This window comes from Anolis carolinensis, chromosome 5 (genome assembly GCF_035594765.1).
Source record: "Anolis carolinensis isolate JA03-04 chromosome 5, rAnoCar3.1.pri, whole genome shotgun sequence".
Classification (NCBI taxonomy): domain Eukaryota; kingdom Metazoa; phylum Chordata; class Lepidosauria; order Squamata; family Dactyloidae; genus Anolis; species Anolis carolinensis.
In genome coordinates this window covers 76055583-76077558 of record NC_085845.1, presented here as the reverse complement: position 1 = coordinate 76077558, position 21976 = coordinate 76055583, and the positions used below count along the sequence as shown (strand labels likewise).

At 39.0% G+C, this 21976-nt stretch overlaps 1 long non-coding RNA gene and 1 other non-coding gene across 3 annotated transcripts; both read left to right on the top strand.

The window, feature by feature from the left end:
* Positions 1–13436: 13436 nt before the first annotated feature.
* LOC134299274 (uncharacterized) lies at positions 13437–19153 on the top strand. 2 transcript variants are annotated; one of them, XR_010006460.1, is made up of 3 exons: positions 13437–14043; positions 16767–16817; positions 17433–19153. It is a non-coding gene; the product is annotated as an uncharacterized LOC134299274 (long non-coding RNA). The 2 variants fall into 2 exon arrangements; XR_010006459.1 differs by lacking the exon at positions 13437–14043 and having other exon boundaries at positions 14050–16817.
* Positions 16467–16584, top strand: LOC134299832 (small nucleolar RNA SNORA26). The gene has a single exon (XR_010007071.1). It is a non-coding gene; the product is annotated as a small nucleolar RNA SNORA26 (small nucleolar RNA).
* Positions 19154–21976: the final 2823 nt, after the last annotated feature.

Below are 21976 nucleotides of genomic sequence, written 5' to 3'. Positions count from 1 at the left end.
AGTTTCTGCTGCTCTTGAGACTAGAACATGAAAGTCAAATGACATGTTGTACCTAAACATTAGAACTCTCTCCTTATGCCCAAAAAAACTGTTCGATTGCCTTGGAGGATGGTAGACTTTCCATCTTTTGAGGCCTTTAAACAGGACAGGCATCTTTCAGGAGGGCTTGGTTGTGTATTTCTGCACCAGATAGTCCTTGTGATCCCTTTCAAGGTTATGATCCTATGAGTGACGCATGGGATGTAAACCTAAACCAGGACTTGCAAGAGGAGAAATGGATGCCGTGTGTCTTCAAATTGTTATGGTGAACTGATCACAGGGTTGTCTTGGCAAGATTTGTTCAGGAGGGGTTTGCCTTTTTCTGAGTTTGAGAGAGTGCAACTTGCCAGCATCTTCCAGTGGTTTTCCATGGCTGAGTGGGGATTTGAAGTCTTTCCCCAAAGCCAAGACTCCAAACAACAGTGGTGGGTGGCAGATGGAGTGGGGAAGTCAACTCTGCTTTCAATCAGAAATTTAAATGAGGTGTTCAAAATGCTGAAAATGTTTGACGGGGAAGATTCTTTAAAGTGCAGACCAAAGGCTGAAGCTGATTTATCATCCCACTGACATCCAAGCCACCATCTTCAAAGGTGCACAATGATCCTCCAAACATTGAATAACTAATGAAAATTAAACTTTTTTTGTTCCATATTATCTCCCATTCATCCAGCATTATTGTCCTGCCTATATTTCTTACCCATTTAATCATGCATTCCTTAATTTCTTCTTTTTCTGTACTCCACTCAAGAAGTAATCTATAAATCTTAGTAATTATTTTTTCCCATTTGAAAGTATTTTTTCTAAGGTTGTCACTTTATCTGTGAAACCCACTCTGCTGTCTTTTTTTGAAGTATTCTTTTATTTGTCAATGTTGGAACCATGATACAGTAGAGTCTCACTTATCCAACATTCTGGATTATCCAACACAGTCTGCCTTTTTGTAGTCAGTGTTTCTGTACTTAGTGTTTTCAATACATTGTGATATTTTGGTGCTAAATTTGTAAATACAGTAATTACTACATAGCATTACTGTGTCTTGAACTACTTTTGCTGTCAAATTTGTTGTATAACATGATGTTTTGGTGCTTAATTTGTAAAATCATAATGTAATTTGATGTTTAATAGGCTTTTCCTTAATCCCTCCTTATTATCCAACATATTCGCTTATCCAACGTTCTGCCAGCCCGTTTATGTTGGATAAGTGAGACTCTACTGTATATTCCCAAACTGACTTTTAAATTCTTCTTAAGATTTTATCTTAAATTCCTTGTCTTCATTCTTCAGAATGTCATGATACGTGGGCCATGTGTTCCAGCCTAGCTCCCTTCTCTGGCATGCTTCCAAGGAAGATACCCCTAAAAGAGTTTTGGAGTTTTCCCAAATCTTTAATAGGGCATAGTGTACAAAGTGACTACCAAAATTTTTCTCCACCTTTTTTCTATCGTACCATAGGTATGCGTGCCATCCTGCTCTTAGGTCATGGCCCTCCAATATTGGAATCTTCCTTTTTTCTAAAGTTATCCAATCCTTAATCCATTCCAAACTGCTGGCTTCAAAATATAAACGTAAATTTGGGAGCCCGAATCCTCCTGGAACAAAAAATTAAAATATACTTATTCTACGGACAATGCCGGCTCTTCGGCTTAGAAATGAAGATGAGCACCAACCCTCAGAGTCAGACATGACTGGACTTAACGTCAGGGGAAAACCTTTACTTTTTACAATCTGAAAGAGAATTGGCTAAAAATGCTGCACCAATGGTACACGGCCCCCCAGAAGTTCACCAAATACTCAAAAGACCTAAATTATAAGTGCTGGAAGTGTGGGAAATGTGAAGGAACCTTTCACCTTATGTGGCGATTCTGCAAGCAAGCAAAATCTTTCTGGAAAGAAATCCACAAATTATGTCAAAAAAATTTGAAAGTAAAGATTCCACTGAAACTGGAACTCTTCCTACTAGGGATGACTAATATTGAATGGGAAATAAACAGACAAACTATTTACTTATTTAATAACGTCGGCAAGAATTGTGTTCGCTAGAGTGTGGAGACAAAAGGTAAGACCATCCAAAGAAGAATGGACAGAGAAAATGTTAGATATTATGAATGCGGACAAAATGACTTTCTTGATTTCCAAATTACAAGGTACACATATGAAAATGACAGATTGGACTCCTTTCAAGGGATGGTTGAAAGAAAATAAAATAAAGATGTTAATCTAGTCTGATGAAAAGGTAAGACCAAAACACCATCGCAGAAAAAAACAGAGTGAGGGAAAAGATTAAAGGATAATATAGAACTCTTTTTTTTACAACATTACTGTATAAAGAAGAATGGAAGTACAAAACATCTCCCCTCCTTTTTCCCTTTTTTCCCTTGCTCTTCCCCCCCACGTCGTTTTTTATGACATTCCTTCCCATCCCCACCCCCATCCCCTCAATACCCTACTCCTATTTACCTACCTATCTATCCCTTCTTTTTATCTTATTGTCAAAATCTTTAATTTAAAAAAGAAATTTAAAAAAGAAAATTAAACTCATTGTGAATTTATTATCAAAGGCTTTCATGAACGGAATCACTGGGGTGTTGGTTTCCGGGCTGTATGGCCGTGTTCTAGCAGCATTTTCTCCTGACGTTTCACTTGCATCTGTGGCTGGCATCTTCAATCGACCTTCTGAAGATGCCAGCTACAGATGCAGGTGAAACATCAGGAGAAAATGCTATTAGAACACAGTCATACAGCCCGGAAACCACACACCACCCTCACTGTGAATTATTGTGAAGAAGAACTTCCAGATGAGTGCATGTGCATGTAATGAGACTACATATCTGGCATTCTTTTTCCTTCTTCTTTCAGAAAACGACTTTATTTACTACTCATTCCTCTACCCATTATCAATTGATATTGAACTGCCAAGACACCAGCTTCCAAAGCATTGTGATCTGTTCACAGATCTATTTCACTGGCATGAGGGAGTGTTAGGCAGACATCACAACAAAGCCAGAGCATTGTGGAAAATTACATTTGTGATTCTAATTACCTTCAAAGTCTGACCATTGCTGCTGCCATATAACCTCAAGCAAGCCCTTCAAAAGGGAGACAACAGAAGCAATCTTATCTGGGGTCCATTTAGACATGGATCTAGTCCACACAAAATGAAGCTTGGTTAAGCTTTGGCAGGGCTTGGAAAGATGATCTATTTAGCAATTATCTGCTACAATACCTCCAGCCTTTGTGGCCACATTTTTCTGAATTCTGGCTTAGATTTTACAAACCAACACAAAGTCCATGAAGTGAATAAAAGTCCATGGGAACACGTAAAGTCCACAGTTCCAGGGGACTTTCTGGCATTCTGTCTGGTGCTACAAGAGATTGTTACCATTTTGCAGAGCTTTGCTTTGCACATAGATACACATTGTTTTAAGCGTTTCTCAATGGTCTATTTCACATATGGATATTCATCATTGTCTGTACATACATATTCATCATTTTTTGATGGCAGTATCAAACTCTGATTAGCATATGGGAGTGTGCTGTAACAGATTTAACACCATGGACCAAAAAACTTCATATCCCTTTTCATTGCTTCAAACAACATGTGCATCCTCTTGCAAAATTAGAAACTGCCATGGAATGAAGAGTGAACAGGAGTATTTGAAATGGTACAGAAGCAGGGGGTGTATCTAATTCTTCATGCATGAAGGGTAACTTGTCAAAGGGGCTATAGCTGCCATTCAAATTTTGCTAGATGAAATTTCAAAAATAAGGAACTAGTTTTTTCCAACATCTAGATACTAATATTCTCAAATTTAAACATAATAAACATTCAGTTGAAGAAGTTGATCCAGAATACACACAGTGCCCAAGTTAAAAACATCCAACTTATAAATGACTCACAGTTAAGAGCAGGAAGTCAGAGAAATCTACCCCTTGGAAGAGAAATCCACTCCTAGAAGAGTTATCATGGGGAAAAGGAGTCTCAACTAAAGCTTTCTCACCAATCCTCATTTCCACAACAAGCCACATTTTTCAAAATCCAATTCTCACAGAGATGGAAAATGAGGTGAAATCTTCCTAACAGGGGCACAGACAGTAAAACAAACACCACAGGAGTGTTAACCCTTCCCTATGATATCCAAAGCTTCTAGATAGATAAATAGATAGATAGATAGATAGATAGATAGATAGATAGATAGATAGATAGATAGATAGGGCTGGAGTTATACTTTTAAAATGTCCCTGTTCTGATTTAATTACACCTTCAACTTAACAACAACCCACAGAACCAACCTTTTCATGACTTGAGTTCTAACTGTATAGTTAAAGGTAAAGGTTTGCCCCTGACATTAAGTCTAGTTGTGTCTGACTCTGGGGGTTGGTGCTCATCTCCATTTCTAAGATGAAGAGCTGGCGCTGTCTGTAGACACCTCCAAGGTCATGTGACCGGCATGACTGCATGGAGTAATGTTAACTTCCCACTGGAGCAGTATCTACTGATCTACTCACATTTGCATGTTTTTGAACTGCTGTGTTGGCAGAAGTTGGGGCTAATAGTGGGAGCTCACCATGTTCCCTGGATTCAAACCACTGACCTGGTCAGCAAGTTCAGCAGCTCAGCAGTTTAACCCGCTGCACCATCAGGGGCTCCTCTGCCTGTATTGCCATACTCTTGTTGTTGTTTATTCATTCAGTTGTTTCCAACTCTTCATGACCTCATGGACCAGCCTACACCAGAGCTCCCTGTCGGCCGTTGCCACCCACAGCTCTTTCAAGGTCAAGCCAGTTAATTCAAGGATACCATCCATCCATCTTGCCCTTGGTAGGCCCCTCTTCCTTTTTCCTTCCATTTTCTTTCCATACTCTTAAATATAGATGTCAATTTGCCTGTCTTCCTATGTCAGGCTTATCCATGAATATACAGAAGTAGCTAAGCTGCAAAAGATAGACAGATAAAGGGGGCGAGGAATCTAGCAACCCCTTTAAGAATAACTGATTTATTTTAGCAAGAGCTTTCATGCGTTTCAGTTGATTTCTTCAAACACACTGACAAGGTTAATATCAAATTACACGTATATTTGTAGTTACCTAGTTGTAGACAAATGCAATTGGTGACACTGGCCATAAATCTTCAAACAGTTTTGAAAGGTGAAACAGGTCTGTCCAGTTAGCCTGTAGTTATAAAACATAAAAGCAGTAAATATGCTTTCCAAGACTCAGTTCCCTTGAATTAAGACATGTTTTTGTGTGTACAATTCTTTGTTAGTGCATGGCCATAAGGACATATGCATTAATGAATTTAACATTATCCTTAATCATTTCTCTGCCCTTGGACGATAATTTGTGAATACAGTATATCCCAATTCAGCAGTTTCTCTTTACTATCTTTCCTTGAAACTTTCTTTGTTCCAGGATTGTTACTTTAGGGCATTTATAGTACATCCAGGAAAATTAAAATGTTCTGCATTTGACACACAGTATTGCCATTTATAATATCACATGTGTGTCCATCTACTTCTCACACAGATAGTGTTTTGTTTGTCCAGTGAACTAACACACAAGCATCTAGGCCCTCATAGTTTATTAATCTTTTAAAATGCTACAGGGTTCTTGTGAAAGATAAGTAAAAACCATAAACCATAAAAACCATGCAGCCCACCTGTTCTTTTTTATCAGCTGGGAAAGCAAGAAATGCCAGTTTTCAAAACAATGCTGGGAGTATAAGATCATGAAAACTGTTCCCATTGTATCCCATTATTGTAGACAAGCAGTCCTCTGTTTCCTTTCTGTGGCAAAACAAAAAGAAGTATGTATAACACAATTGTGCCTGCATAATTTATGGAAAGGTCAAAAAAATCCTATCACATTTAATTTTAGTTTGCTTATTATTTGGCTACCAATCAAGGTGCTACCAGAAGAATTCTACTTTGTGGTGTGGCTGTGATAAAGGTCAAGATATCCTAACAATACCTACCTTAACTATCATTACAAAAATTTGCTTCCCACCCCACTTAGATGGGATGACCAATGTGCCATGATAAATTGGAACATCAACATTTGTTTTTAAAATATATTCACAGCCCTTTCTCTCCAGGTAAGCAGAACAACAATGGAGCAATAGGCAGCTTGTTGACCAGGAGCATAGTCAGAATGGTAAGAAACAGATAAGTGGGTCTTGTTGAGACAACCAATACAGTGTCAGGGTTTGAGCATTGGGGCATGACTCTGGAAACCAGGGTTCGATTCCCTGGTAGGCCATGGAAAACCACAGGATAATCTTGGACAAGTCACACACTCTCAGTCCCAGAAAACCTTGTGATATCCAGCTCCAGCTCCATGCGGGAACATGAGAAAAGCCTCCCACAAGGATGGTAAAAACATCAAAACCATCTGGGCGTCCCCTGGGCAATGTCCTTGCAGATGGCCAATTCTCTCACACCAGAAGCGACTTGGTGCAAGTTGCTCCTGACATGAAAAAAACCAAAAACCACAACTTAAAAACAACTTGAAAGTACATAACAACAAAAAGATCTTGTTGGGAGATGTTTGTCAAAAGCGATCAGACACAAATACAGGCTTTATCACCAGTTACCTGGATCAAGATGATAGGTTTTATCTATTCCTAATATTGGTTATCTGACAAAATATTGACATGTCAATTTCACTGGATATGTGAATAAAATATGAGATGATTGGTAACAGTTTTTGCAATACTATTCTATAAACCTTAACTCTTCTCTCTCTTGCTGTTTATCTGAAATTAAAAACTGAACAATCTCCTTGTATGGTATCCTGAGCATATACAGTAGAGTCTCAACCAAGCTAAATGGGCCGGCAGAACCTTGGATAAGCGAATATCTTGGATAATAAGGAGGGATTAAGGAAAGGCTTATTAAACATCAAATTGGGTTATGATTTTACAAATTAAGCATCAAAACATCATGTTATACAACAAATTTGTCAGAAAAAGTAGTTCAATACGCAGTAATGTTATGTTGTAATTACTGTAAATTACGAATTTAGCACCAAAATTTCATAATATATTGAAAACATTGACTACAAAAATGCATTGGATAATTCAGAACCTTGGATAAGTGAGTCTTGGATAAGTGAGACTCTACTGTACTTCATTTTTTTAGCTAACTAGCTTAGGGACCTGGCCTTGCCTGGGTTACTTACAATAGACATCATGCTGTCAGTACTTGAAGTTTGTTATGTTGGGCAAGTTTGCTCTAGATTAATCATTGGTGGTGTTCAGTGTGCTCTCTGGGTGTAGGGTAAACTACAACTCCCACTATGGTGAGTTAGTCTCCTCAAACCCCTCCAGTAGGTTGAGTTGGTCATTGGGGGTTCTGTGTGCCAAGTTTGGTCTGGGCCGAGATCACAGTTACTTTGGTTGTGAGTGAACTACAACTCCCAGAAAGGAAGGTCAGTTCCTCCCAAACCCCTCCAGTAATCAAATGTTGGCATATCGGGTATGTGTGCCAAGTTTGGTCCAGATCCATCGGTGTTTGGTTCATAGTGCTGTCTGGATGTAGGTGAACTACAACTCACCCAAATAAAGGTGAATTTCCCCCCATGACCTGCAGTATTTTTGCTGGTCACGGGGGCTCTGTGTGCCAAGTTTTGTCCAATTCCATCTTTGGTGAAGTTTAGAGCAGTGATTCCCAAAGTGGGCGCTGCAGCGATCCAGGGGGGCGGTGGCGGCCACAGGTGCATTTGGGGGCGATTAATAACTGTATTACCTTTCTATTCTGAGTTCAAAAAATAGTTTCGTAATTTCAAGCTTCAATGTTTCTAATTTACACCTTTCTTTACTATATTTTACGAAAAAGGTAGAACCATAATACATATATCTTTCTGTTTAATTGCTTTTAATTTTTTTAAAAAACAATTTCCAGGAGGCGCTGAGTAATATTTTTCTGGAAAGGGGGCAATAGGCCAAATAAGTTTGAGAACCACTGTTTTTGAGTGTTCCTTTATTGCAGGTGAACTATAAATCCCAGTATCTACAACTCCAAAACGTCCAGGCCAATTCCCTTCAAAACCCAACAATATTCACATTTGGGCATATTGGGTATGCATGTCAAGTTTGGTCCAGCTCCATCATTGTTTGAGTTCATAATGTGCTCTGGATGTAGGTAAACTAGAATTCCTATAAATCCCTCTAAAGACTGCCAGTATTTTTTGTTAGTCATGGGGGTTCTGTGTGCCAAGTTAGTTCCAGGTCCATCATTGGTGGAGTCCAGAGTGCTCTTAGATTGCAGGTGAACTATACACCCAGTACCTACAATTCCTATAAATCATGGTGAATTCTCCCCAAACCTCTCTAGTATGATCAATTCTTCTGTTTGCTGTGTGCCATAGAAAAGAATAAGAAAGAGTTATGGGAGAGGCAGTGGGCGGGGTCATGAAAATTCCACGCCAATGGACAGAGCAAGAAACACTGGGATGTCTGTGATGGAGGAAAAACAGAAAATCTAGGACAGTGGTTCTCAACCTGTGGGTCCCCAGATGTTTTGGTGTTCAACTCCCAGAAATCCTAACAGCTGGTGAACTGGCTGGGATTTCTGGGAGTTGAACGCCAAAACGTCTGGGGACCCACAGGTTGAAAACCACTGATTTAGGACAAAATTGTCCCCGTATGAAAGACTTCACTTGGGTGGTGGGCAGTATGGTGTTTGTGGAAGACATTGGCAGGGCTCTTAGACATGTTCATAGTGCTCTCTATAACGTGCAATGTCATTGAAGGGAAGGTCATTTGTGTCTCCTGTGTTGTAGAAACTATAGCTATTTGTGGAAGTGGGAGTCTGTCTGTGTAAGTGGACACATACATACAGTTTTTCACTTTTATTATGTGTATAGAGTAACTTTCATTACCCAATGCCCGCTTTTCATCTCTTGGCCATGCTAACTGTAGATTTTAGGAGTTATAGCACAAAAAGTAACTTTCTCACATTCTGAAAAATTCAATGGATGGCATCAATAAACAGACATTACACCTTATGGCATAAAGGGATAAAACATGTGTTTGCAATAGTGAGAAAAATGCAGAGTTTGTCCCCCTCTTTCATCGATTCATTTTTATCTAGGAATTTGAGAGTTAGCAGTAGTTGTCAAAAACATATTTGCCTGCATTTATTAAATGAAACCCTCTATTACCAAATACTTAACAGGCTAACATGTTATTCCAATGAGGCATTGGAATGAAGTTAGATACAGATGAGTTATTACATCTATTTCATTTCTACAAAATGATCAGATTGTTTTATAGTCAATTCACTTCTCTACAGATAAGTGTGATTATCTTATAACATATCCCATGTACTCTGCTACCTTTGCTTCTTAATTACACTTCATTAAAGTTGTATTTCTGATGCAAATTAGTGCCTTTGTAAAGAAAGTCAAAATGAAGCTGTCTTTGCATGTGGAGCTCAGCAACCTTTGCATACATAATATTTATCTTTATTATAGTTGTTAATTGGTTAAAAATGTTCCCTGCCTCCTATGATATAAAACCATGAGTAAGGCTGCAGCTGTGACCTCATCCCAGGGTAATGCATTTAGAGAAGAAGCCATGAATTATACTAGCCCAGGAGTCATATAACAGGGACAAATGCTACAGAAAATGTTAATATTTTCCACAAGCATATGGTCTCCCCTTTTTTACTGCCAATTTGCTAAAACATGCAATTAACCCGAGAAGACAAAGATGGCAGATCTATTTTTTAAGCTGCCTGTGGGAAAAGGGGCTTAGAGAAATGCTTGGCAGATAGCTATTAACCATGAGAGCTAAACAAAATCTCCTAAAATAGTACTTTTCTTAATATCAAAGACTGAGGAATAGCCCTGGAACAATGGCCTTCACATACTGCAGCAGGCTGGTTATTGCTGAAAACAGAGCACCATCTTAATTTTTTCACATTCATAGTTAAACTAATTTCATTGGAGTTGTCATCTGAAGTACAGTCAGGCTTCCAAAACTGCATGCTTGACTTTTGAAGATTTCAAATTTCATTATTTGTGGATTTCATTAAAACATCTCAAATAATCTATATGTCCTCCAGTTAAACTCTATGATCAATTTCTGCCATAAAGTCAATCTGGAGGATCTCTAGGTCCTTCAGTGCAGTTTTATGGTCAACCTTTGGTGGAAGTTGACCATAGTCATGCTGGATCATTCAAAGATTCCTAGATAGGTGTTCTATTAGGTAAAAAAGCATATGTTAACTTGTATGAGGATCCTGGGCCCCTAACTCCAGGGAATGTTAAAGGCTGGCTGTAGATGGTGTTCGGCTGCTAGCAAACCACATTTCAGTGCCACCTCCTTATTAGACACTGCTGATGAGTATAATGGGCAGGATCTTTTGGGTGGCTACTCTCACATTTTGAAACTTCCTCCTTAGGAAGGATAGTGTGACCCCTTCCTTGCTTGTCAGCAAGTGAACACATTCATATTCCAAAAGACTATCAGGAATTGCAATTTTTTAAAGATATGTTTTAATCTTTTAAATGTTTAAATGTTTTAAAGAGAAAGAGGGGAAAAAAACAGGACATTAGAGGCCCCTCCAACACTTGGACAGCACCCAGGTATATATACTAGCTAGTATGTATACGTGTGTGTGTGTATACATATTCATTCAGTTGCTTCCGGCTCTTTATGACCTCATGGACCAGCCCACGCCAGAGCTCCCTGTCTGCCATGGCCACCCAAAGCTCCTTTAAGGTCAAGCCAGTTACTTCAAGGATAACATCCATCCATCTTGCCCTTGGTCGGCCTCTCTTCCTTTTTCCTTCCATTTTCCCCACTATCATTATCTTCTCAAAGCTTTCTTACTGTGGCTACTTGGTCATTATACAGATTCCTCAGGAGACAGACAAGGTGGCTTGGTTGGTATCCCCATACCACCAAGAACTTGCCACAATTTATTATCATCCACATAGTCAAATGCTTTAGAATAGTCAATAAAACAGAAATAGACGATTTTCTGAAAATCCCTGCCTTCCTCCATTATACACACATATATGCACACATATATATACACACACTTTTAATTTACAGTAGAGTCTCACTTATCCAACATAAACGGGCCAGCAGAATGTTGGATAAGCGAATATGTTGGATAATAAGGAGGGATGAAGGAAAAGCATATTAAACATCAAATTAGGTTATGATTTACAAATTAAGCACCAAAACTTCATGTTATACAACAAATTTGACAGAAAAAGTAGTTCATTACACATTAATGCTATGTAGTCATTACTGTATTTACGAATTTAGCACCAAAATATCATGATGTGTTGAAAACATTGACTACAAAAAAGCGTTGGATAATCCAGAATGTTGGATAAGTGAGACTCTACTGTATTTAAAACTTTAATTTCATAATATAATTACTTCTAAAATAACATATCTACACTTCTCTTCATCTCTCTGCATGGTTTTGATGTGCTCTGATTTTAATATTCTGCAAACCTCCTTGAGTCCCAATTGTATGGGAAAGTGGGATACAAGGGAATAAATGGATTGATATCATGCTGATAAGCATTTGCAAATAGAATAGTCAATGGATGTTTCTTAGAAGAGAACTAAAGATGGAAGGTGACTGTAGATGAGATTAAATACAGACACCATCTGTAGTTTGTGGAACAGTAAATACACCACAACTTGAAGAAAGTGACATGGCTCCACATCCCATAGAAGTGCACATTTGCCTCTGCAATACTTGGCTGTATAGAAAGCAAATAATATAATGGCATAATTCAGTCACCAGTATGTATGCTCTCTCTCTCTCTCATTCAGATTAGATCTTGGAGTATTGCCCTAGGGACTTGCCATCACTTGGGAAAGCGTGCAAAACAACTATTTGAAAAGGCCTGTAAAGAACTTAAAATAATTTTGGTTCTTTCAGTGAAGGTCTGGCAATTGAAATGCAAAACTGTGCTTCTGTTTTTGTAATGTGCATATTATTTCCATGTGCACTCCTTCCTTTCCAGGATTTGTTAATTGCAGAGCACATCCACTGTAGAAGTCAAATAGTGAGTTGTTGTGACAGCATGTGGGTGGACAATCGAACATGTGCTATTTTCAGCATAATGTTATAAAACCTATACTTGTAGCTACTAATACATCTGTGCATTAACCGCAACCCATGGTCCCACAACAAATTGTAGTAATAATGCCTTTAATTCCTGGACTGGATTATTTATAGCATTTAGCTGCTATATTGTTTCAGTGTTTCAAAGTACTTTGTATACATGATTGTAGCAGTGGTTACAGATTGTGACCCACCAAGTCAAACTCAGTTCATTAGCTATGTATTGCAACACAACTCATCCTTTTAATATAATCCCAACAGGTGGAAGAAATAAGAAATTAGCAAAAACTTGTGGCAGACTAACATGCCTGTTTCTCAAAAATGTTTCTGTATTTCTAATAGTTGGTCTCCAGATTTGGAGGCCACTTTTGCACTATGGAGTAGTTTAGGTTTGAGAGACATAGGTTGCCAGGGATTTACCTTACACATATTTGATACACAACATTTTAAAAATAAAAGTGCCTGAAATGAAGATGGAAGTTTAATTTCTTTTACTAGTGCATTATGAATTAACCTTTGCAAGGATTATAAAGGAAATGTCATATAACACTATGTAACAAAATTTGTCCATGCTCTCATTAGATCTTGAATAGTCTACTGCAACATGGTCTATGTGGGGTTGCCTTTGAAGACTATTCAGAAGCTTCTAATAGTCCAATGGATATCTGCTTTGAACTGAGTTATCTGAGTCCACACTGCCATATAATTCAGTTCAAAGCAGATGTGGGATTTTATACAACTGTGTGGAAGGGGCCCCAGAATACCAAGGGAGAGAATCCACAATATCTGCTTTGAACTGGGTTATCTGAGTTCACATTGCCATGTGATCCAACTCAATTTGGATTTTATACAGCTGTGTGGAAGGGGCTATTGTGGATTATCTGCCTTGATATTCTGGGTTATATGACTGTGTGGAAGGGCCCTTCAAGACAGGCCGTATATCTCAGTATCTGATCCCATGTTTTCTGCTTTAAACTGGAATCTAGGAGTCTGCACTGCCAGATAATCTGGGATAAACAGAAAACCTGAGATCAGATCCTAGGATATAGGGCCTGTCTGGAAGGGCCCTCAGACACACTTCAAACACACCAAATGTAGCCACTGCCAGGACGAAGCAGAATTGATTTGATTGCAATTGTAACCCTCAAACAGAAACCTGCAATTTGTCTCAAAGAAACCTGTTACAGTGTTGAAGAAGTTACTCCTGATCTCTCAAGTTGCAATTTCGAGTGTTGCAAACATGTTGCAGCTCCTTAGGGCCCTTCCACAAAGCCATATAACTAAAGCCCTTTCCACACAGCTGAATACAATCCCACATTATCTGCTTTGAACTGGATTATATGGCAGTGTGGACTCAGATAACCCAGTTCAAAGCTGGTATTATAGGGTTTTTCTGCCATGATATTCTGGGTAATATGGCTGTGTGGAAGGGCCTCTAGAATATCAAGGCAAAAAATCCCACAATATCTGCTTTGAAGTGGGATAGTTGAGTCCACACTGCCATATATTCCAGCTCAAAGCAGATAATGTGGGATTTTATTCAGCTGTGTGGAAGGGGCCTTAGACTGACAGTGCCATAACTAGAATGAATTGAGCTACTACTCCCATCATCCCCAATCAGCAGCATTTTACATAATCTTTTACACAGAGTGTAATTGCACCTTCCCGCCCAAAAAACCCACCTCGTCCCACCCCAGCCTCTCCATTCCATCCAATGGAATCCTCAGCTACAGCAGGGGCGTCACATGATTGGACGGACAGGACGCTCTTGCTCCCGCCTTCCCTCTCTTCGGTCCGAGGTCAGCGCTGGCCACGGCGTGCGCGCGGAGGGATCAAGTCTCGCGGGATTTGCCTGGCCCTATATAAACTCCCCGCAGGCACGCGTCCGGTCTTTTCCGTCTCTTAGAGGGTGAGTGTGTTCACGTTGGTACTTTCAGCGCTAAGCTTATTGACGGTGCAAATCAAGGCGGGAGGGAGGGCCAAGAATGCTGGAGAAAGGGAGGAATTGCTGTTGCTTATAGAGCAGAGGTGGCTTGCTTTAGCTGTGTCTGCATTGTGGAATTAATGCAGTTCCATACCGCTTTAACTGCCATGGAATCCTGGGATTTGGAGCCCTCTTGGACCGAGAAGGCCAGCGATGGTGTAGAAGTACAGTTGTGGCAATTAAAGGAGTCACCCTTTCCTTTTTCCCCATCCAAACAATTTTTATTAAATATTTCTAATCTCAGTAAGATAAAAAATGAGAAAATGAAGTTACTGAATTGATGGAAACAAATAAACAGGGAAAACATCTACCCAGAAATTAAAGAAGAAAATGAGATAATTGAAGAAACAGTATGAGATTGATAAAGACTTGGTGAAAGACCTTTCACATCATATAATAGATGGAAGCCATATATATATATTACTTTTTTTAAAGTAGCGTGTATATGTTTTAGATTAAAATGGATGTACTTATTTTTATTTTTATTTTTTTATCTATGTATTTTTCAGATAGTGATTTGGAAAATGTGTTCTGTAATAAAAAAAACTTTAAAAATAATAAATAAGGTGAAAACTCACACTAAGGGAATGGGAGTGAGGGGAAAAGAAGAGAAAAAAAACAATAGGATAGTAGAGTTATTGATTAGTTACACCTTTACAAATATCTAATACTAATGTATAGATTATCTAATACAATGGTTCTCAACCTGTGGGTCCCCAGGAGTTTTGGCCTACAACTACCAGAAATCCCAGCCAGTTTACCAGCTGTTAGGATTTCTGGGAGTTGAAGGTCAAAACATCTGGGGACCCACAGGTTAAGAACTACTGATCTAAAGAGAAAAGACTACAAATTTCATTTAAGCTCTTAATCAATTAGTATTTATATAAACAAGCCTTTATTGTGTGTTATATTGTGCTTCCTCTCTTATTGTACTATACTAGACTTTCAAAATCCTGTACAACCAATCCATTTTGTATAATACATCCCAATCTTATTTATCGATGTTAACTTATCAATTGTTTAAACATTCTTGAAATTTAGGTGGGTGCCTAACATAAAATACAAGTACAGTATATATATAAAATAATATTTGTTTGATTAAAAGCCAAATTTCCATGCCTTGGATATTAGAGCCAAACTCTAATGTAAATGCAGTGTTTCTGTAGATGCACTGTTTCTGATCCCTTTGGGTTTGTGTATCTAAAGTGCCCAGTGCTTTGGGATGGTCAGTGCAAAGGAGTAAACAGCATCCTTATCTCTGAAACATGCAACAAAGTGCTCTTTGGTTTCAGTTCCTGTCAGGAGAAACATTTCCGTTGTTGTTATGTGGCATTTGCTTGATTGTCTTGGGGCTCTTCCAGACAGGCCCTATATCTCAGGATCTGATTCCAGGTTTTCTGCTTTAAACTGAATGATATGAGTCTGCACTGCCATATAATCTTGGATAAAAAGAAGACCTGGGATCAGATCCTGAGATATAGGGCCTGTCTGGAAGGGCTCTAGATCAGTGTTTCCTGAACTGCAAATGTTTTGGACTGCAACTCCTATAAGTCCCAGGTGCCTTGGCCAGTGATCAGGGATTCTGGGAGCTGAAGTCCAAACTGCCTGAAAGACCAGAGTTAGGGAGACCTGTGGTCCTCTGGTTGTTTGGGACTCTGACTCCTAAAAGCCTTAGCCAGCTTGTCCTATAGTCAGGAATTCTGGGAGCTGAAGTCCAGAACACCTGGAGGGATACAGGCCTAGTCTAGGTGCAGGTCTAGAACTCATAGTAATGCTGGATTGCTGCCTGTGGATTGGGTTAACCCCAATGCAGTGTGTGCTACCTTTCTCTTACTCTGTGCTTGTTTTCCCTAGTGAATGGCTCATCTGTTGCATAAGCAAAAACTTCTCAAACAGTCACCTTCACATTTGCAGTTCTGACTTTTGCAGATTTGATTACTCACAAATTTGATTTAAGTGCTCTCTCTCTAGGGATCTCTAGGTCTTCAGTGTGGTTCTGTGGTCAACCCCCTCCAATCATGCTGTAGGAGCTCGAGATGTCTAGAGCTAACACCTCTCTTGGAGTGGCTAGGTTAGGCCTGTGCAAACTTTGGTCCTTGCAGTGTTTTGGGCTTCATCTCCCAGAATCCCACAGTTGGACAAACTGGCTAGGGTTTTGGGGTATTGGGAGTCCCAAACACCTGGAGGGCCACAGGCCTGCTCCAGGTCCTCAGTAGTATGCTATGGACAGCGTAAGTCGACCATAGGGTCATTATGGAAGACCTAGAAATTGCTAGAGAGAGGTTCTATCAGGAAAAAAGTAAAATTGCTTTTTAAAAGTTTTTTTTACAGCTTTCCCCTTTTCAGCTTTGCCCTCTTAGAGCTGGTGGTGCTTTAAGTGGCCAATACAGAGGGGTAGAGAAATTCTCTTTTAAACCCAGAGGCAAGGATGACACTTTCCTCTGGATCCTGTCAGGAGGAACAAATACTGTACATATATTTTCTTGAATATTACATGATAGCATTGATCTAGAATTACTGTTGTCATCTGTTGTTGGGCCATAATGTTGTTTGTCAGTTGAAGCAAGTCTATGAGTCAGTTTATTAATGGAATATAAGATGAGTTTTTTCTATTTTTAAAAAATGAATACCTGCATGTTTATCAACAGCTTTGAAAGAGGACACTGACATGACTGTTTTCTGAAAACTCAAGCACCTGGGTAAGTAGTATGATTAGCTGCACATGAATAGACTAGAAGTGATTCAGTCGAAATGGCATGAGTAATAGGGAAAGAGTTCATTGGCAGGTGAATCTTGAATACATATTCATCAGTATTGAGTTCTCCAATTGCTGCAGAATGTAGAAGGTGGGAAGCATACTAGTAAAATCTCTAGAAATCTAGGTTGGGAGTAACTTGCACTATAGGATAGAATTCAATAAGAATAATGAATAAAAGGCAAGGTGTGTATATGTTGCTGTCCTGATATACTATCCCCAAATAATTTATTAACACTTTTTAATAGGGAGATTTGTAGGTATGATTTATTGTGACATCTGCATGTGGTGACAAACAGTACAGTTCTGAAAAGCAAGCAAGTGTTATCTGATGCTGGGCTCATTATATGTAAATCTTAATGCCCCCTCTCCCTACTAATCTTAGTTTTGTGGCAAAGATATGTGCCACCACTGTAGCGTGGAGTATTTCAGGGTAGGAAGAAATTATTCAAAGTTAGCTCCAAAGGAATGCCTGAATTGCATTCACTGTTAGACTTCTACCATGTGTTTTCCTGTGCAGAATTGCTTCTGAATTATTTCTTTGTTTTTTTTCCTACAGCAAAATAAGGGAGATCCAACCTGTAAAACATGGAGGAATTTTCACAACACAAGATGTAATGAGTGCTTTGTACATAACTTGTACCTGATGTTTCCCCAGTAAGCCCATCTTCCATTCCTCACTATTGTAACTTGACAGGTGAGTTGCCACTGCACACTCCCATGTGTGTGTCATGACCCAGGGCAACCATCCCTTATCAGTCTAGCTCAGTGGTTCTCAATCTGTGGGTCCTTGGGTGTTTTGGCCTACACTCCCAGAAATTCCAGCCAGTTTACCAGCTGTTAGGATTTCTGGAAGTTGAAGGCCAAAATATCTGGGGACCCCTCAATTTGAGTACCACTGAAGCTGAAAATTTAAACTATGGGAAGTTATTCTTCCTCTCCCCCAGTGTTGATATTCCTCATTAGGATCCTTGTCAAATTCAGTTTAATTTACTTTCCTCTATAGAGGCAAGAACAAAACATTTATATATTTTTTTATAAATTTTTATTTATAAATTTATTAAAGAAGAGATAGATTTCTTTTACATAAAAGTGGGGGAACAATCCAAGTAGATAGGAAAGTAGGAAATATACTAAAATAATGAAAAAAGAAAAAAAGAGGAAAACATTTACAATTTATGTAAAATTTATAATTTAACCATATCCCAAAACTGCTAAAAGCTATAAGGTTGCTTCTGCTTGGATAAATAGGTAAGAGGTAAAATAGGCTTCAGAGGCTCTTGGTGGCACAGCGGATTAAACTGCTGAGCTGCTGAACTTGCTGACTGAAAGGTTGGCGGCTCGAATCCGGACAGTGGAGTGAGCACCCACTTTTAGCTTCAGCCAACCTAGCAATTCAAAAACATGCAAATGTGAGTAGATCAATAGGTACTGCTTCACTGGGAAGGTAACCTCAATCCATGTAGTCATGCCGACCACATGACCTTGGAGGTGTCTACAGACGCCACCAGCTCTTAGGCTTAGAAATGAAGGTGAGCACCAACCCCCCAGAGTCTGGCACGACTAGACTTAATGTCGTGGGGAAACATTTACCTTTACCTAGAATATGCTTCAAACATTTTAGCTGCAATTATAGTGAACCTTTGTAGCAGGTTCATTTGGGCCTTGCACTAAAATACTGCTATCATTGAAATAAAGACGTTTCAGGGGCTATGATTTGAAGCTGTCCACCCTCAGTAAAGTGCATTAGGATTATAAGATTGTTCTTGTTCAGATGTACAACTCTGAAGGCCAAGTTGGTGGTAGTCCTGGAGCAATTCTGCTTGAAATGGAGAGCAGCTTTACAGAAGCCCAAGATTTACTATTCCTGTGATAACAGTAGCTGATTGTTGGGATCAAGAGAGGTCAATGTGTAACTCTTGCCGTTGTTCACTTTTCTGAAGGTTAAATATTCTCAGCCCACAGAACATGAGTTTAGAAAACCTAGCTACAATATGTTTCCATGGAAACTACTTTTTAGATTTCCTTGGGATTTTGAGCAACAAAGTAATTTATCCAAAATAACTTTCATTAAAAGCTACTTGTAAGCACAAAGACTTAAAGATTATGGGCTTTGTATGAGATGTAAACATTGTTTGAATTTGATGTATCAACTGTGTTGTTTTGCACAAAATGGGAAGGTGATGTTGGAGCATAATCAAAGGATGGTACTGAGGCTTTGCTTCATTTTGTTAGCATTGATTTCTATTTACACAATAAAAATTGTGAATAAAAAACCAATTACTTTGTGTTTTGACTATTGTTTAAAGTGTCAGTTAGGAACATGCCACATCTTTAAAAGACTATCTTTTAGCTTGAGAGTGTGGGTGCACCTGTGTTGTAAAATTAATGAAATGTGACTTTGAACTGCCATGGGATTGTAGAAGTTGTGGTTTAGTGAGACACCACCCCTCATTTGGAAGAGAAGAGAGAGTACTTTGTAAACCTATATCTCTCAGGATTCCGTAGAACTTTTAAACCAGTTCAGTATATGATTGCACATCATCTAGGACTGAACTTTTTAAAATGCTAAGTCCTCACGCATCATTAAAAGTATAAACAATTGCTAGTCATTTCCAGAAGTTACTATAGGCCACTATGGGAACGGGTCTTCAGTGCCGATACAACATGTCCTCTATCAAGGTGAGCAAATGAAACGGCAGAGATGGGGAGGCAAGATGTTTTTGAAGCATATCGAATCTCTTCTCAGTAATACCTTTTGTATATATATTTTTTAAAAACTGCACAATTGTACACATTACTGGGGATATTCTATTGTATCCTACATTTCCATTCAGAAGTCAACAAAAATACTTGAGTTGAGGTGAGAAAGCAAGAATTGGACAAAAGGCTGTTTCTTAGTTGCTTGGGATCTCACTTTTTTCCAAGGACTGGAGTTTTCCATAACATTGAATTTTTATGTAGAGATTCACTTGTACTACCTTTTGCCTGATGAAAAACAAGTAGAATTTGAAGCTATTGACAATCTGGTCACATTTCTAAATCTGGTTGCCTAGCTGTCCTTGCCAACAATAAATTGGCTTCAAAAATTTCATCTGTGTATATATATGGTGCCATATATTTCCATCCTATATGTTAATTGGGGAATAACTTGATTCACTGGCTAACACAGATTTTGGTGCCTCAAACATTTGACCTGTTTCTGGGTATATTTACCTATGGATTCCAAAAATGGCATCCGTTTTCCCAGATCAGCTCCAATTTTTGAGATACAGAACATATGCCATATACCAGTCATCTGCTTGCCTATAGAAAATCATAGCCATATCTCAGAAATTAGAGCTGATGTGGTCCATCCAATGTAATTTTCTGAATTGGTGCCCCCAAATAACCCCAGGAACAGGCTTAAAAACCAAAACAAACACATTTTTGTTGTGTTATTAATTATGCAGTTGAAACATGCTCTGGGACCCTTGATGGCTAAGTGTTCCCTGCTAATAATGGCTTGGAAATTTGCAGTTTTCTTGCACACTGTTAAAAGAGAAATGCTCCTGGGGGAGACGCTTTGCTTTTCCTAAGTTGTCCAGCGGTGGTGTGAAGAGGTGGGTGGTACCTTGGTATTACTGCTTCTTGAGATCCCATCCTTGGTTAAGCCAGTTGTGATAGAGTAAAAAAGCTGGCCACAAACAAGGCAAGACTGAATGCGGCTTATTCTGGCCTTGAGTTCCTATAACCTGGCAGAAACAAGCTTGCTTTAACATGGGGCAAAGGCAGATCTCCCAAGAGATATGAGCATATGTAGAAATAAAGCCCTGTTTTTAAAGAGCTCATGGCCTCCAAGCTTCCACCTTCTGATTTTATGACACATTGCTACTCTACTTACCATGGAAATCTCACATGCATATGCATGGTGTTCTGCCCTGTTGCACATGGTGAGCATGAAATGCTTCATGTCAAAGGCATAGAAAATATTTAATTCTGGCTGGCCTGGCGGATGCTGGTGACTATTAAATGTGACTCTTCTAAGAAGAAGCACTTGTTAGATTGGTTGGTCCATGTGAATCGTTACTAATCCCCTGCAGTTGCTCCAGTTTTTCTCAGCCTTGATGTGCCATTGTGTGCTTGCTGGGAAAAGGGAGTGTATCTGATAAAATAAATATTAGTGAGCAACATCTCTATACTTCAAAATTGTTTTGTCGTTTTCCTTTATCTTTTTATATTCTGCACTGGTTGATGGTGAGATATGTCCTAGATGTAGACCAGTGGTTATTCTTGGCCACTTGTCATTAATGTACAACTTTAGCACAAACTTAAAGCAATTGTCTCCAGTTTTAGAATTTAAACAAAAGATGTGGGAGATGAGGTGGGAGCAAATTCAAGATGGTACATATGTCTTTCTGATGCAAAGTATGATGTCAACTTGGCATCTACCTAATATTTTGTTGAAAGAAATACTTTTTCTAAAGCTTGTGAGCAGCAGGAACTATCAAGGTCATTTGTGTGGGCTGTGTTTCTATCTGAAGAGTACATCAAGGAAATTGCAGATACATTCTAGGCTGGCTGTACCACCGGGAAGGAAATCTTGAAGCATGAGCATATGTATAAGCATTACCTCATTTTTCTTGTACTGTTTTTTTTTTAAAAAAAACCTACTTTGCAAACAGAAAACATGTTAAAGTTACGTAGTTTTAACTTCCACTATGCACAATCCCACACTTAGTCAAGTTTAAAAAGCACAATGCAAAAGTTAAAAAAAATAGTAACAGTGTGGCAAAAACAGATCAAAATACAATAAATACACTTAGAATAGCCACGTAACACCAGAAAGAATATATATTTGTTAAGAATTCCAAGGAAAGATAGCTAAATAGTTGATCTTGATCATAAAGTCAGGCTTAATGTAATTATTCCTAGTGAACTGTACAGGAGCCCCCCAGTGGCACAGCAGGTTAAATCACTGACTTGCTGACCGAAAGGCTGGCGGATCAAATCCGGGGAGTGGAGTGAGCTCCTGCCGTTAGCCCCAGCTTCTGCCAACTTAGCAGTTTGAAAACATGCAAATGTGAGTAGCTCAATAGGCAAACGCTCCATCCCCAATTGTAC